The following is a 17424-nucleotide window of genomic DNA, read 5'->3' as shown; positions in this document are numbered from 1 at the left end:
AAAAATCACAGTAAGATCTCAATTTCTTGGTTGTATTTCATTGCTACAATTAAAAGACAATTCTACCCTCTAGATTATATACAGAAAGCCATCATGAATTGGTAGAGCTTTAGACAACTTAAATGTCAAAATGTGCAAGATTGCACCCAAGAATTTAGAAAAAGGTCTTTGATGTTAGGTGTAGATTTTCAATCAAATGACACATTGCTAAAGTATATAGGGGGTTTACACAGTTACCTTAGGCATACTATCTTAAATTTTAATCCTAATAATCTAAATGATGTGTTTATGCAAGCCACTCATCTTGAGGCAAAAGGGAAAAACACTCCAAAAGAGGGTAGTAAAAATCCATTTAAGAGTAAAGGAAAAGAAAAGGGTCTTAAAGGGAAGGGAAAGAAAAATTCATCTATTAAGAAGGAAGGAGAGAAATTAACATGAAAAAATTGTTCCAAGCATGGTCACGATGAAGCTCATTGTTGGAATATTCATCCTGAAATGAAACCAAAGAAATTCAACAACAAGGGAAAACAAAATACAACTGCAACCACTCAATAGGATTTGGGATCCGATTTGGGTGATGAAACTAAAATAATAGCCATGGGTATGAAAGGAAAAGAATCCATTGCTAGCACTAGTACTTCAAATTCACACATTGAAACTCCAAATGAAAAGAATATGATAGAACTTTTTCATATAAGGGTGATCTCATAACATAGCAAAATTGATACACTTTTCAGTAGTGGCTCTCAAGCCAATCTTATCTCTAAAAATATTTTCAAAAGTTTAAACTTGGAAACAATTCCACATCATAAACCATATCCACTTGGATGGGTGTGTGACAGTGCACAATTCCAGTTAACTAGAAAGTGTAAGCTGAAATTCACCATTACTGCAAATTTCATAGATGAAGTGGAGCTTGATGTTGTGCCATTAGACATATGTGGTATAGCTTTGGGTAGCCCATACCTCTATGACAAAAAAGATATATTCCATAGACATGAAAACAAATACCATTTGTTCAAAGATAGAGTAGAATATATTGCAAGAGCTCATAGCAAGAAAGTAAATATTTCACTTGTTAATGTGGGGCAAATGAAAAGACTAGCGAATTCAAGCAAGAATTTTATGCTTCTAATGATCAAACCGAAGAATGATGTTGATAATGAAGCTTTTAAAGGTTTTGATTCAAGATTGAAATGTGAATCAGTTGATGTAGTTAACTAATCTGATGACATGTTTCAGGAACAAAAAGGATTGCCTCCCAAGAGAGGAATCCAAAATGAGATACAGTTGCAGCAAGATTGTCCTCTTCCTAACATTGGCATGTATAGGATGTCAGTGATGGAAAGTGAAGAAATTAAAAAGAAAATTTAAGAGTTGTTGGATAAAGGGATCATTAGGCCATCTTCTTCGTCATGTGGTTCACCTATTTTTTTGGTGCCAAAGAAGGATGGAACATGGTGCATGTGTGTGGACTTCTGTGCATTGAAAAAATTACAGTAAAAAACCATTATCAACTGCCTAGAATAGATGATTTAATTGATCAATTAAAGGATGAAAAGTATTTTACTAAGTTGGACTTAAGGAGTAGCTACCATCAAATTAGAATTGCTAAAGGAGACATTTGAAAGACATCATTCAAAACAAAACAAGGTTTGTTTGAATGGTTAGTTATGCCTTTTGGTTTATGTAATGATCCTGCTACATTCATGTGTGTGATGAATGATGTGTTGAGGCCATTTCTTGATGATTTTTTTTATAATCTACTTATATGACATATTTATTTTCATTAAATCCTGTGATGAACATGCAATGCATGTGAGAAAAGTACTTGATGTCTTAAAGAAAGAATAATTGTATTTAAAGATGTCAAAGTGTGAGTTTGGAAAAAAATACTTATTTTACTTGGGTCATATTGTTGGAGGAGGTGAGTTGAAAATAGATCCCTCCAAGGTTGATGTCATTTTGAATTGGCCAAGGCCCAAGACAGTTACTGAGGTAAGAAGTTTTTTGGGAGCAGCCCAATATTGGAGGAAATTAATTGCTAACTTTTCTTCTATAGCAGCTTCTTTGCATGTATTGACAATTGTGAAAAAGGTCTTTAAGTGGGGAGGCAAAAAGAAAAAGGCCTTTGATGCATTGAAGGAAAAGATCATTTCTTCTCGAGTACTTGCACTTCTAGACTTGAGACAATCATTTGAGATTCAAACTAATGCTAGTGACTACGCCATAGGTGCAGTCCTCATGCAACATGGTAAGCATATATGTTTTCATTCAAAAACTTTTGATGGTGCCATGATTAATTATCCTACATATGACAAGGATTTGTATGCATTGGTGCAAAGTGTGAAAAAGTGAAAACACTACTTGATGCGTAAGGAAACAATTATTCACATTGATCATCAACCATTATAATACTTGCAATCTCAATCAAAGTTGCAGCAATCAAGGCACTTCTGATGGATGGGTTTTCTTCAATAATTTCACGTGGTATTAAGGTATAAGAAAGGTATCTACAATAAATTTGTTGATATGCTTTCTCAGCCTATTGTTAGTGTAGATACTTTACTCAAACATAATTTTGTTTTGCATGAAAGTTATATTGAGCAATATGCATTAGACAATGACTTTTAGGATGTTTATGAAAGCTTGAGTCAAGGTAACCACGTAGAGGAATTGGATTATCATTTGCATGATAACTTGTTGTACCATCTTGGCAAGCTTTGTATTCCATAGGGAGAAAGATTCAACAGCATAAGAGAGGTATGTACTTCTCTTATTGCTGGTCATCTTGGTGTAAGTAAGATGGTGGCACATCTACGGAGGTATTGTTATTAGCCTCGTATGCTTGAAAGTGTGTCACATTTTATTAAAGGATGTTCATTATGTGCAGTCAGTAAGCCTAGCAATAGGAAGTTAGGATTGTACACACCACTTCTGGTTCCTTCACAATAGTGGGAGAGTGTTTATATGGATTTTGTAGGAGGTCTTCCATTGTCAAAAACAGGTCATGATTAATTGTATGTAGTTGTAGATAGGTTCCATAAAATGTGTATTTTGACGCCATGTAAAAATAAAGTTACAGTTGAACAAATTACCCAGTTATTCTTTCAGAATGTATGGGTGCATTTTTCGGTTTCCCACGTCCATTTTTAGTGATCGAGATTCTCACTTTGTTGGAAATTTTTGGTCAAGCTTGTGGGGATTCATGGACACCAAGTTGAAAAAGAGTACAAATTTTCATCCGCAAATAGATAGTTAAACAGAGATGTTCAACAAGATAGTGATACATCTTCTTCTTGGGTATTGCAACAAGCATCCTAAGTTGTGGGATGAACATTTCCATTATATTCAGCATGCTTACAATCGGTTCAAGCACTTTTCAACTCAAACATCGCCTTTAGAGGCATGTTTGGGATACTTGCCTAAGTCTCCTTTGGATTTCATTTTTGGGAAAGATGTTGCTATTGATGGTCATAGTAATGTAGACAGGCAAGAAAGTTCATTGAACAAATGCAATTGATACACCAAAGAGTTCAAGAACAACTTGAAAAGAGCAAAGGAGAGTAAAAATCAAGGTGCGATAAGCATCGTGTCGATCACAAGTTCCAAGTCGGTGATGAAGTTCTACTTCACATTAGCAAAGAGAGGCTCCAAGGAGAAGGTAAAAAGATAAAAACAATTAGATATGGTCCATTCATAATTTTGGAAAAGATTGGTAACAATGCCTTTAGGTTGGATTTGCCTTCATATATGCAAATTTATGTTGTTGTTAATGTTGGGAACTTAAGGTTGTATGAGCCTCTACTTATTAAATATCAAGGAGAAAATGCCCAAATTTATTCCATAAAGGATTTTTCTCCGGTGTACCTTGATGAATGACAATAAGACACCATTCTTGACAGAAGAACAAGATCTTCAAAACAAGAGAATGTGGATTACCTTCGAGTGGGGCTCAAGGGAACAAATCCTTCAAAGGCCAAATGGGTTGAGATTGGAAATGTGAGGGAAATGTACCCTCACCTGCTGAACAACTGAAAGTGATCTTTTAGGGTCCAGAAAGCTCCTAGTGGGAAGGAATGATCAAGGGATCAAAAAATAGCTCAAAATTAAAAGTTATATGATTTGTGTGGAAACTAGACGAATGAGTAGTGCTCTTCATCCTGAATCTGACGCAACTCATTCCGTGCGACACAGACCTCGTATGACTCCAGAAATGAGTTTTCTTCACTTTCCCAAACATGGGAATTTTAAAAAAAGGGACAACCCAATCAGTTGTCCATACTACTGGCGTGGCGCTCACTGGGCAAGGTATGTGGACATTGACCTGGTCAATAGGCTTCTCGGCGAATTATATTGTGCCAAGTGGCACATTTGTACTCATCATATTTTAGTGGTTTTGATTGGTTGAAGGAGTGGCCAACCACAGGCTCACACGTGGCCCAGCTGGAGGGCACCACGTGGCAGCCCGAGAGGCCACCAAAAGTTCTGCGATAATCTGGGTGGAGGCAACGGGGCTCCAACTTGTGACCTCCCAACACACAACAGATCCAACTACCATTACACCACTCATCGTGTTTCTTAACCATATTGAATGCACATTCATTATAAATTTTAATGCCACCCAGTTTAGAGGTTAGACCAGCCCGTGGGGGCTAGCACACAGACTTAACTGCCCATATGAACACCACATTTCTATCCACAAACAGTTTATGTGACCACTAAAGGAAAGGGGCCAACGCTGGGGGCTAGCCCTTGGGTGCATCACCCTTCATATGACCTTAATTTCCACATTTTTAGGTGATCCGGATTTAAACAGGAACGCAACAAATTACAGAGATAACCATATACACAAAGATGCAGCGGAAATAATACTTCATTTCATTAATGGAAAATACTGAAATATGCTTACAACCAGAAATGGAAATAAACCATCTAGGGCGATGGTAGCTTATCTCTGAGAAGAGATGTGATGGCTACATGCCTCTGAACTGTGTTACAATGAGGCTCGAAGGCCTATTTATTGTTGAGAAACAATGGAAAACCCTTAACATTCCAAAACCTAACCCTAGGAGATGAAACGCCAAACTGTGGGCCCCGTTTGGGGGTAAGTTGGTACATCAACTTCCTGGGGTCGTAACTTTGGCATATGATCTCCGTTTGACGCGTACAATAGCTCATTAGAAAGATCTATCCGAGCACTATCATTGTTGGAACGGGCAACATCGGTCCATGGACCCATGTTGCCCCCGGATTCCCCAAAAAACGTCGTTTAGGGCCTCAAAACGGCTCCGGAAGTTCAGGACCCGAAAAACTGCTAAAAATAGTAAGTTGTGCTACAATTAAGGAAACTGAAAATGCTGAGAAAGACAATGGTGGGGGTCCAGGTGGACTTGGCAGGTGGCCACCAATATCCACCTGGATCATTCCTCCCCCCTTAGGAAGCAATGGTCCCCATTGCGTTGAGCTCCTCCATGAGATGAGGAAACTTCTGCTGAACTTGTTCCCTGGTGAGCCACTTGCCCTGCTGAAGGAGTTGGCCTGCTTTGACAACTCGATACAGTTGGATATTCTGTTGGCGAGTGTTCTTGATCTGTGTGTCCATGATCCGATCAGTTGCAGCTTGTTCCATGCAATCTGGATTTAATTCTGTGGGTTTGAGCTGTTCTGCAATGTCAGATGTGTCTAGCAATGGTGGAAAGTATGGCCGAAGGCGGTCCACATTGAACACTGGGTGCAGGCCAAGGAATGGGGGAATGCTGAGCTCAAATGCATTGTCTCCCATGGCCTTAGTAATGGTGTAAGGACCATATCGGAGTGGTCTCAATTTCCGATAGGCTCCAGTAAGGCGTTCCTTTTGCAAATGCAACCAGACTTTGTCGCCCACCTGAAACTTGTGTGGCACCCGATGTTGATCATGTCGCTGCTTGTACTTGGCATTTGATTTCTCAAGAATGTCATGGACCTGCTGGCGAATATGTTGGATGCGCTCAATGAAGCTGGTGGCCTTATCTGTTTCGGACTGGACATGAGCTGAATTCATGTGAGTAGCTGCAAGTGGCATGGCCACATCAATGGGGCATAGTGGCTGGAATCCCAAACCCACCTGAAAAGGGCTATGGCCAGTGGAGCTGTGAAGAGCTCGGTTGTAGCTGTGCTGAACATAGGGGAGGCTCTCGTCCCATGTGCGTGGATGCTTTGAGTTATACATGCGCAGAATGTGCACAATCATCCTATTGACAACCTCTGTCTGGCCATCAGTTTGAGGATGGAAGGCTGTGGACTTCGTGAGTTTGGTGTCCAGCATTGACCAGAGACTGGACCAAAATGTGCTGAGAAACCGACTGTCCCGATCTGAGATGATAGACTATGGGATCCCAAAGTGCACCCACACTCGTTCAAAGAAGAGTTTAGCAGTGGCTTCTGCTGTGATATTCTTCTTGCAGGCCACCATAATGGCCATCTTCGAGAACCTGTCGACGACCACAAAAACACAGTCATTTCCATGCTTAGTGGAAGGAAGGCCTGACATGTAATCCATGGAGATGGATTCCCAAGGTCGACTAGGGGTAGGCAACGGGGTATAGAGGTCGTGCTTCTTAATGGCCGGTTTGGCAATGGCACAGGCAGTACATGATCGGATGTACTTCCCAACATCCTGTCGAAGATTCGGCCAATAGAAATAATTTTGCAGTACTGCCACTGTTTTCTCGACCCCGAAATGCCCAGCAGCCCGACTGTAGTGTGCTTCCCAAATCATCTTGGCACGCTCGCTTGAAGGAACACAGAGGTGACAGAGGTGGCATAATAGGGCATCCTAGAGGTGAAAATCTGCAACCTGCCGACCCTCCAAGAGTGTCTGGTATGTGTGGCCGAATTCTTGGTCGCTTTTGTAGAGAAGTGGCCAATCAGAAGTCTCGTGCCCACAAGAGTTGAGCATGGTGGTTAGCGCCATGATCGGTGGTCGACTGAGGCAATCTGCAACATTATTGGTGCTGCCCTTTTTATACTTGATATTCAAGTGAAACTGTTGCAGGTATGTAGACCACTTCTGATGGCGATCATTCTGCAATTTCCCTTGGGTCTGTATGAACTGCAGAGGTCGGTGGTCTGTGTGGATGACTGTTTCCTTCCCCAAAATGCAATGCTTCCATTGTCGGCAGGCCTGTACAATGGAATACATCTCTTTATCATAAGTGGGGTACTTCCGGACTGTGTCTGAAAGTGTTTCACTGTGATATGCCACTGGATGTCAATGTTGGGTAAGGACTGCCCCAATAGCATAGTCAGAGGCATCTGTCTCGACCTCAAATGGTTGTTGTAAATCTGGTAACGCGAGCACTGGTGCCGTGCAGAGGCGATCCTTCAACTCCCTGAATGCCTTCTGTTGAGATTCATACCAAAAGAATTTTGCTTTCGCCCCGCCCTTGGTGACTTGACTCAAGGGCCAAGAAATATGAGAAAACCCCAACACAAACCTGCGGTAGAAGTTGGCAAGACCTAGAAAGCTGCGGAGCTCTGTTAGAGTGGTTGGAGAGGGCCAATCCCGAATGACTTGGATCTTGGCTGGATCGACATGCACCCCCTGTTCATCAATGATGTATCCCAGATACTGAACCTGGGTCATGCCAAAAGTGCATTTCTCCAAATTGGCACATAGCTTGTGTTGCCGCAGTGTTTGGAGAACCTGTCGGATGTGGTGGAGGTGCTCTTCCCAACTCTGGCTGAAGATCAGAATGTCATCCAAGTATACTACTACAAAGGAGTTGGTGAATGGCCGCAAGATGTCATCCATTAGCCTCATAAAGGTTGCAGGAGCATTCGTCAATCCGAAAGGCATGACCAACCATTCGAAGAGGCCCTCCTTGGATTTGAAGGCAGTCTTCCACACATCGGAGGGTTCGATTGGTACCTGGTGATATCCCGACTTCAGGTCGATCTTGCTGGGCCCCCTTTAGTTGGTCTAGGAGGTCATCAATCCGCGGGATCGGGTACCTATTACGGACAGTGATCTTGTTCAGCGCCCGATAGTCAATACAGAGTCTCCACGTCCCATCCTTCTTCTGTACCAACACGATCGGGCTCCCATAGGGCGATGAACTCGGACGAATGTGACCTTTCTGCAGGAGCTCCTGAATCTGCCTCTTGATTTCATCGTTCTCCAGAACGGAGCGCCGATAAATTGGTCCATTGGGTAGCGGCGCACCTGGGGTCAGATCGATGGAGTGCTTGACTTGACAGTGCAGAGGGACCCCTGCCGGGGAGGTGAAGATGTCCTCGTACTCCTCCACAATCTTGTCCATCTGTAGTTGTTGTGCAGAGGGGCCCCGTTTGGAGGCCGCGGCCACTGTCTTCTTCTTTCCTTGAGGGCGTATCATCAGGAAAACAAATTTCCTGGTTTTGGAAATGATCTTACTGCATTGTTTTGCAGTAATCAAAGAGAGGGCGGCAGGTGGTGCTACCTCTGGTATCCTGAACAACTTATTTCCCAATGTAATAATAACAGCACGGGGCCTTGATTCATACACAGCATGTCGCTTCCACAAGTATGGTTGTCCTAGTAATACATCACAAACTTCAAGGGGAGCAATGTCACACAATACCTCATCCGTGAAGGGCTTGATGTTGTATGGAAGGCGACACTGCTGGCTTACGCGAAGATCTCGTCCTTGGTGAAGCCACCCAATGGTGTATGGTTGTGGATGTGCTGTGGTCGGTAAGCCCAACCGCTTCACGACCTCTGCCGAAATGAGGTTCTTTTGACTCCCGCTATCAACAATGAACTGTATCGGGGAGCCCTTTACCCACATCTGGGAGTGGAAGAGACGCTCCTCCTCCTCTGGATCTTCGGGTTCATTTTTCTGGATCTTCGCGGTAGCAACAGTGGCGTTGGGGTCCGCATCAATGATTTGCTTCCCTTTTTCATACCCCTTATCGGGTTCTGACTCAGAGTCGGAACATGCATATGATTCTGAAACCTTTAGCTCAGCCACCAGTGACTGCTTGGCCCGACACTCACTTGTGTTGTGAGTGGAGCTCTTATGGAACTCGCACCATTTTCCAGTGTCCTTTCTCGGCTTCGCGGCGTTGTTCTTTGCTTGCAGCTTCGGCTGGTTGTCTTGGGCTGTCCTGCCTTGGCTTTGTCCTTTGTTCTGTGGTTTAGGGGCACCTTTCCCCTGCTTTGGATTCGCAGATCCAAAGTCTCGCTTCTTTTGTTTAAACTTCTGCTCGACCTTGACGGCATACCGGTATGCTGCGCCGAGCGAGGGGATGTTTAGGAATTGTATTTCTTCCTGGATGTACTTGTGCAGGCAGCCACGGTATTTGAGTATCAAATGTTGCTCCGAATCCTTGATACCCAACTTTGTGCGAAGGGTATGGAAAAGATTGGTGAACTCTGGCACGTCTTGGTCCCTTCCCTGCCGCAGCGTGGTCCACTTTATGTATTCATCCTCATAGCTCCCGACAGGGTAGTACTGCTCCTTGATGGCATCCCGGAACGAATCCCAGGTGGGTGCGGCTGAAAATAGTGAGCCAGTACTTTCATCCTTCTACTCGCAGTAGGTTTCCCACCAGTCCTTGACGTGGGGGGCTGCTTTGAGGAGAGCAAAAACAATCTTTTCCCGACTCGAAAATTCATGAACAGAAAAATAACCCTCTAGCAGATTTAACCATTTATCTACGGCATCTGCGTCTATCTGACCCTCGAATATGGGGATTTCAAAATTAACTTGTACCTTAAAGGGTGTGGCGTTTCCAGAGTAGCTGCTGGAAGCCGATGCGTTGCTTCTGGGTAGCCGCTGAAGGATCTGGGCAAAGCTGTCCATCATCACGTTCCGTTGTCGCTCGAGGGCTTCTTCGAGCAAGATTTTGATGGGATCTCCTGCCCCCTCGTCTTTCTTCTCGTCCGCCATGGGAGGCCGTCGGGATTTGCGAGGCTGGTCTTGCAAAGGTTCAACCAGTTCGAGCCCTAACTCCTTATATCCCGACCTTGTTGGGGACATGCAAAGAAAAACAGAGAAAAAGCAGACCGCTCTGATACCACTGATCCGGATTTAAACAGGAACGCAACAAATTACAGAGATAACCATATACACAAAGATGCAGCGGAAATAATACTTCATTTCATTAATGGAAAATACTGAAATATGCTTACAACCAGAAATGGAAATAAACCAGCTAGGGCGATGGTAGCTTATCTCTAAGAAGAGATGTGATGGCTACATGCCTCTGAACTGTGTTACAATGAGGCTCGAAGGCCTATTTATTGTTGAGAAACAATGGAAAACCCTTAACATTCCAAAACCTAACCCTAGGAGATGAAACGCCAAACTGTGGGCCCCGTTTGGGGGTAAGTTGGTACATCAACTTCCCGGGGTCGTAACTTTGGCATATGATCTCCGTTTGACGCGTACAATAGCTCATTAGAAAGATCTATCCGAGCACTATCATTGTTGGAACGGGCAACATCGGTCCATGGACCCATGTTGCCCTCGGATTCCCAAAAAAACGTCGTTTAGGGCCTCAAAACGGCTCCGGAAGTTCAGGACCCGAAAAACTGCTAAAAATAGTAAGTTGTGCTACAATTAAGGAAACTGAAAATGCTGAGAAAGACAATGGTGGGGGTCTAGGTGGACTTGGCAGGTGGCCACCAATATCCACCTGGATCATTAGGCCTCAGCAACCAAATTATCCGCGCAACAAATTCACCCAAATTTCGGTAGATTTTGTGGCCATTTAGTGTGAATTTGGGAAAAAATGAGGGTTTGGTGCCAGATTTTGGGAAATTTGTGGAGTGAATAGTGGAGAAACTAGGAGAGGTCATAACTTCTCCATTTTTCGACCAAATTACTAGCAAAAAGAGGCTAGATGACCATTTTTTGACATTCTGGACTTATTGGAGTAGGTTGCACAATCATTTGAGCATTTTAAACACACACTTTTACATATTTTGAGCATAATAGAGAGGTCAAGGCCATTGGAAGTTGGACCAAGGAGACGTAGCCTAGGGGGGGCTAGCCCTTGGGCGCATCGCCCTTCATATGACCTTAATTTCCACCTTTTAGGCCTCAACGACCAAATTATCCACACAAAAAATTTGCCTAGATTCCAGCGTATTTGGTGGCTATTTAGTGTGAATTGGGCAAAAATGAAGGTTTGGTGCTAGATTTTGGGAAAATTGTGGAGTGAATAGTGGAAAAACTAGGAGAGGTCATAACTTCTCCAGTTTTCAACCAAATTACAAGCAAAAATATGCTAGATAACCATTTTTTGACATTCTGGACTCATTGGAGTAGGTTGCAGAAGCATTTGAGCATGTAAACACACATTTTTACATATTTTGAGCACAATAGAGAGGCCTAGGCCATTGGAAGTTGGACCAAGGAGACGTAGCCTAGGAGGGGTGAACACCTTCATCATGTTCCTATTGTGATGTGTTGTTGGTAATGTTTTGTACATTTATATCTTGTTGTTCAATTTCTTATTTATGTTAAATTGCTCATAAAATTAACATAAAAACTCATTTTCACTTGCAATAAACTCATGAATCCTTAAAACACATGAATATTATTTTTTTTATAATCTAAGGAGGATCTTAGCACAACAAAACTAATATTCCTAATCATATCATTGATCTTAACTAGCTCCTAAGTGTCTAAATATCATGTAACACTTTATTATTAAATTGAAGTTTTGTTAACAATGTGTCCACCTCCAATTTAATTCCATAATTCATTCTCCAATTTCAAGCATATGCTATTATAAATAGAGAATAAAGTTTTAAGTCGATCCAATCCCACTCCACGTTGTTCAATTTTCAAAGTGTCATCTTATTGATCAAATTTGCAGTGTAAGTTTCATAGCTAGTTTGGATGGGTAGACTATTTGTTCTCCTTCCCACCTAGGTTTAATTCTCACAAATAACATGTTATCCCATTGTTGAGGGGAACAACCCCATATGATGTGTGCCAGTCATCAAAGTTGAAATTTTGCTCATACTGACCCAAAATAAATAAATAAATAACTATACAAAATGTCTAAATAATGTCGATCCATAAAAAAATTGCACGTGAAGAAATTGATTTCCACGTGAAAAAAATGATTTACACTTGAAGGAATTGGATCCCTCTGGGCTCATGGTAGATCTATATTTAAGATGGATCTATGCTAGTGATAAAAAGAGAAAGGTATGTGCCGTCAAGTATATGATCCACTTCTATATGTCTTGGACGTCTCTTCAGCTAATAAATTACAAATGTTTTGTATATTTAACTATCACTTCAATGAGTCATTGATTTCCATAATGAAAAAATCATAAACAAATAAACAAACAATAACTATAACTAGTAAACTCAACTATTTATAATAAAATGGTGTCAAACATCATATTTTTATGTGAGTACTTTGAATATAAAACTTTGTTTCTAGCTATTTTAAAATAATTTTATCTATTAAAACTAAAAAACAAATAAATTAAAATATAACTTTGCCCATTCAAAAATATAAAATTAAAAAAATAATAATAAATAATTAATTTTAAATTAAATAAATAATTTAGGTTTCTAATTAATATATATTATTTGAATGATGAAGATTATTAAAAGTGAATAGCTAAATTAGAAAGAGCTTTTTAATCCTAAACTTTATCGTATAAAATTTATGATAGTGTATAATGAAAAGGTTTTATTCCCTTCGTAAATAATATCTTATAATTAAAACTAAAAATAAAAATTAATATCATTTTTTTAATGTTTTTAAAATTATTAATAAATAAATAAAAAGTAGATGATGAATAAATTCATTTTAAAATAAGCTTTTGAGGTTTATTTATGTGATTTGTGATATGATATTGATATTTTTTTTAATCTTATGTATGATATTTATGGTGATTGATATGGAAGTGGTTTAATTTTCTATAATAATAAAAAAATGAAAACTTTATCTTTATGATTATTATTATGTGTGATGACCCCGTAAAAATGTAATTATTTAAAAGTTACTGCAGTAAAACACTGAATTGAAATAATATGAAGAATTTATTTTCTTTTGAGGATATTATGTTAATTTTTCATGTGCACTAAATTGATGATTAAAGGAATTAATCATAAAGATATCTGACTTCCCAAAAAAGGGAATTGGAAAAGAAAGGTTAGTTAATATAACTAGAAATAACCACCTTTCCCAACTGGAAGGGTTTCCAGGGAAAAGGGAGGTTGGTTGAGAAACTCTGGGCTGTAGTGACAGGCAGAGGGAGAAAAGGGGAGGAAAAACCCTGGATGGACTAAGTCTGGTAAGGACCAGATAGTCAGGCACAGAGAGTGTTGGTTTACTGAGGATAGTGATCCGGTAAGCGTAAGCTTGGGGGGAGAATCAGGTCTGAAAGGACTGGTCTCACGGTTGGGTGGAAAACAAGCGATACACAGCGATTTGGCAGGAGAAGTGTTCCAGATTCATCTTACCAGAGGGGAACAGGTAAGTAACGGAACCCTCACATGCCTGGTTATCTGAGTAACTGATAGAACAGCTGTGATTATCTGAGCAATAATTATATATAGCTTATAGAGTAAACTATGTTGATAGATAGCCTAGCTGTAAAATCAAGAGATAGCATGACTATGCATAACTATAGACAGCTTAGTTGCAAGATTTAAAGACATTGTATCTGTGTAACTAAGAAGTATCTGTATAAAGTACAGTCAACCTAGATGTAAAAACCAGAGGATTGAAAACATCAGTATATTCGTAAGGCCAAAGGATAATATAGCTGTAACATTCTGTGCGAAGAAAGAAACGTATACAGAATAGTTGAAACTTCAAGAGCTGAGAACAGCTGAACCTTTGAAACAAACGAAGCAGACTATTAATAATATAAGTCTGTCTTTATCAAATAAATGATTACATAGTCTGGAGAAAACCGAATCATGGAAACTGAAATCTTCATGCAACCAATAACCTGGGTCGATATGATATCAAGACCCTAATGGTCGTAGACGGCCATATAGAAACCATAACACTTCTAAATAAAATGCCAACAGTGGTATTAACAAATAAAGAAAGGCATAAACGGCGCTGAACCCGAACTCGGCATAGCCGTAGCGAATGGGGTTCTTGCAAATCCAAGTGACGAAGAAGAGCTGAGATATTGTCCAAGATTAAAGACCCATGCTGTGGGTAACTGAAGAATACAATATCAACTGTGTAAAACCATACAGGGACGAGCATAGAACAATGCAACAGAACCAAACGATATTTCTTAAAACACAGTGAGACCATTTGTATGCATTAAGGAAAGTATGGAAACATGCATTCACCGAGGCCGCGAATGTAAAGACTGCCAATAATGAACCAGAACTCCAACTATATGATTAACCGAATGTATATGGTTATATATATATGTTACAGACCTCAGGGTTCGATTCACGAAGAGCCATTAACCCGTCGGCCATGCATCTATGGAAACAGATGATGACGCGACAGAGTGACTCTATTCATATTCATTCAAAACATTAACCAGTCGGCCATACATCTATGGAATTCAGATGTTGGCACGACAGAGTGATTCTATACATAAGTCATTCGTATCCATAAGAGAAAAATCAAGTCATTATATAACTGTAACAGAAAGATACAGTAAACCATTAGCCCTCGAGCCATATGAGTACAAAAATAAATAAGCCGCTGGTCCCAACCAAGGTTTGAAGACAGTCATAAATTATGGCTATAGTCACGACAGATTAACCAAACAAAAATACAGATAGCTGTATATAAAAACTCCAGCCTCGGAGAAATACGGGTAAGGACCCAAATCACCGTAGATGAGGAAAGACCCAACTCTTAAAGCAGTCCCAGAACTCTTGATCAGTTAAGAGCGTTGGTCCATCAAGACCTGCGGCCAACCGAGCAACAATAAGGTTGGGGTCTCTTTTCTAGCACAGAGGAAACCTCTGGCAAACTGAAACCAAGACAGAGGGGGACCAACCGAGAAGTAAGCCTTCGAGCCAGATAAATACCTGGGAAAAACTCGGCGGGCTTCAACGGGATTGACTCTCCTCTAAACTGTAGAAGCCGGAAGCCATTTGCTCGCAACCTGTCATGCCAACGATAGGAATTAGACTTCTGTGCAAAACATTGAAATCAAATAATAACTACAGATCTTTAGCTGAGGAGTAAGGCACTTGGTTGCTTCGATAATGAAGCCTGTGAAGTTGAAGATCTTCCGGATGGCGCCAGTGACTGGAATCGCGGAGGTCGTGGCGCGGAGCTGTGAAACAAGTCCATGCAGCGAAGAGCAGAGAGCGAGAGAGTATGGAATGACAAGAGGAAAATCTCGAATAATCCGGAGAGTGCCATATATAAACCAGGACTTCCAGCGGTGAAACGTGGAGTCTTTCCAACCCTTGATCTCACCTAACAAATGTGCACCGTGGATGGAGGCGACCTTACCCAAAAGCTCGGCGCGGAAAGATCCCAAGCACAGTAACCATGCCCTGTTCACGTGGTCTGTCCGGCAAGATTCAATGCCCTCGCCAGATGTCCAGCGCAGGAGGCGCCAACAGAAGAGCTCAGTACAGCTTCGATAAACTCGAGGAGTAAACATAAGAGTGTCATACCATATAGTTAGCAAATAAACATAGGTATGTATTAATTGCCGAATAGTTAACGTTATGTCAAACATGGCTGGCCACATATTCATTGCCTGTCACATATACGATTCCTCGGGTAGGCATGTATACACAGCGGTGGTGGCCATAAAACATAACCCATACTTAAATAATGTGCAGATGCTAACCAAAGTATGTATGCGTTAGATATATATATAAAAAAAAAAAAAATTACGTGTATGTTAAAGCATGTAGGTGCGTGACAAATTGGTATCAGAGCCCAGATTACCCATACTGTGGCCTCTGGGATATGAATAAGTATTAAAAGATGAGAAGGTCATTATGACAATAATAATCTTTTTGGGGTAACAAAATTGTGCAGGTAGCTCACAATGTTATATGTTTCATGATCAGACCAGGCCAGGTACAGGCTAGTCAAGACGAAGGAAAAGAGCAACAAAGGTATCACACGTAATAGTTAGCATGCAGGGGTCGGGCAGCGCACCGCACAGGTCTGCAGCCAATTGGGGGCCTGCAACAAATTTTGGAGACAACCCAGAATTGTGGGTGCAGCTGGGTGAGGAGACCCGCAGCACGAATCTGGCCATACTAGAAACAGTTCAAGAGCTGAAAAATGAAATGGCTCGGCTCCGGGAGGATAATGCACGACTGACAATGGAACAAGAAAGGATTTTGAAAAGTTTGTCTGACAAACAGAACCCGCCACTAGCTAACCCCAGCGCAGAACAACAGAAAATGACGGAGGAGGAACGTTATCACGCAGAATCTGAAATTCCTGAAGAAGGAGAGGACCAATCTGATAATGCATCAGAACAGCAGACCTCAAAGCGTCAAAAGGTGGAATTGCAAGGAGAATTTCGAAAGATTAAACCCCCACATTACGATGGGGAACAAGAAGAAGCAGCTGAGGCATGGCTAATCAACATGAATAAATATTTTCAGTTATATGAATATGATCATAACTTGAAGGCACGGTTGGCCATCTTCCAGTTACAAGGGAAGGCGACATTGTGGTGGGAGGAAGTGAAAATCGTTAAAGGCGTAACTGAACGAACCATAACATGGGAAAAATTCCAGAAATATTTTAAAGAGAGATACTTGACAGAACGGTTTTATGATGAAAAGGCGAAGGAATTCCATGATCTGCGGTTGGGACAGCAAACTATGGATGAGTTCATCAATCGTTTCACATCCTTGCTCCGCTATGTACCCTACCTTAAAGAAGAAAAAGCCAAGGTGCAGCGGTTTGTCAGCAGTCTACCTATGTATATGAGGGAAAGGATTGAATTTGACAATCCTAGAACCATGGATGAGGCGATTCGCAAGGCCAGAATCTGCTATCAACAGAGCAAACAGAAAGGGGACAGTTCCAACAGAAAATGGAATGAGAAAAAGAATAATAAAGCTGTTGGAAATATTAAGGGGAGTCGAAGCGGCGGAATCAAAGGAAGCAGCAAGGGCCAGAATAGTAGAGCAGCACCAAGAAGTGCATTCAGGTCCAAGTCCATCGGTGAAACCAGAATGAGTGAACAACCCGCCAAGATGGACACTGAGGGAACAACCAGACCCCCAGTGCAGTGCTGGGGTTGTGGTGGACCGCACTATGTCAAAAATTGTCCGCAAAGGAAGGGAACTGACCAGATATCCCAGATTCATGAGGCATCAACCGTGGGTGACGTGGGACGAAGTATGCCAAGAATTAACGCAGCCTTGGACGACCGCCAGGCAGAATACCAGCCCACCATGGTAGAGTTTGAAGGTAAAATTTTAAACCTTTCCATCTCTGTTCTAATAGATCCTG

Source organism: Pinus tabuliformis, chromosome 1_1, assembly GCF_031772625.1.
Source record: "Pinus tabuliformis cultivar Carrire ecotype Pingquan chromosome 1_1, CPIR1, whole genome shotgun sequence".
Lineage (NCBI taxonomy): Eukaryota > Viridiplantae > Streptophyta > Pinopsida > Pinales > Pinaceae > Pinus > Pinus tabuliformis.
The sequence above is the reverse complement of the archived record's forward strand: the minus strand, read 5'-3'. Positions refer to the sequence as shown.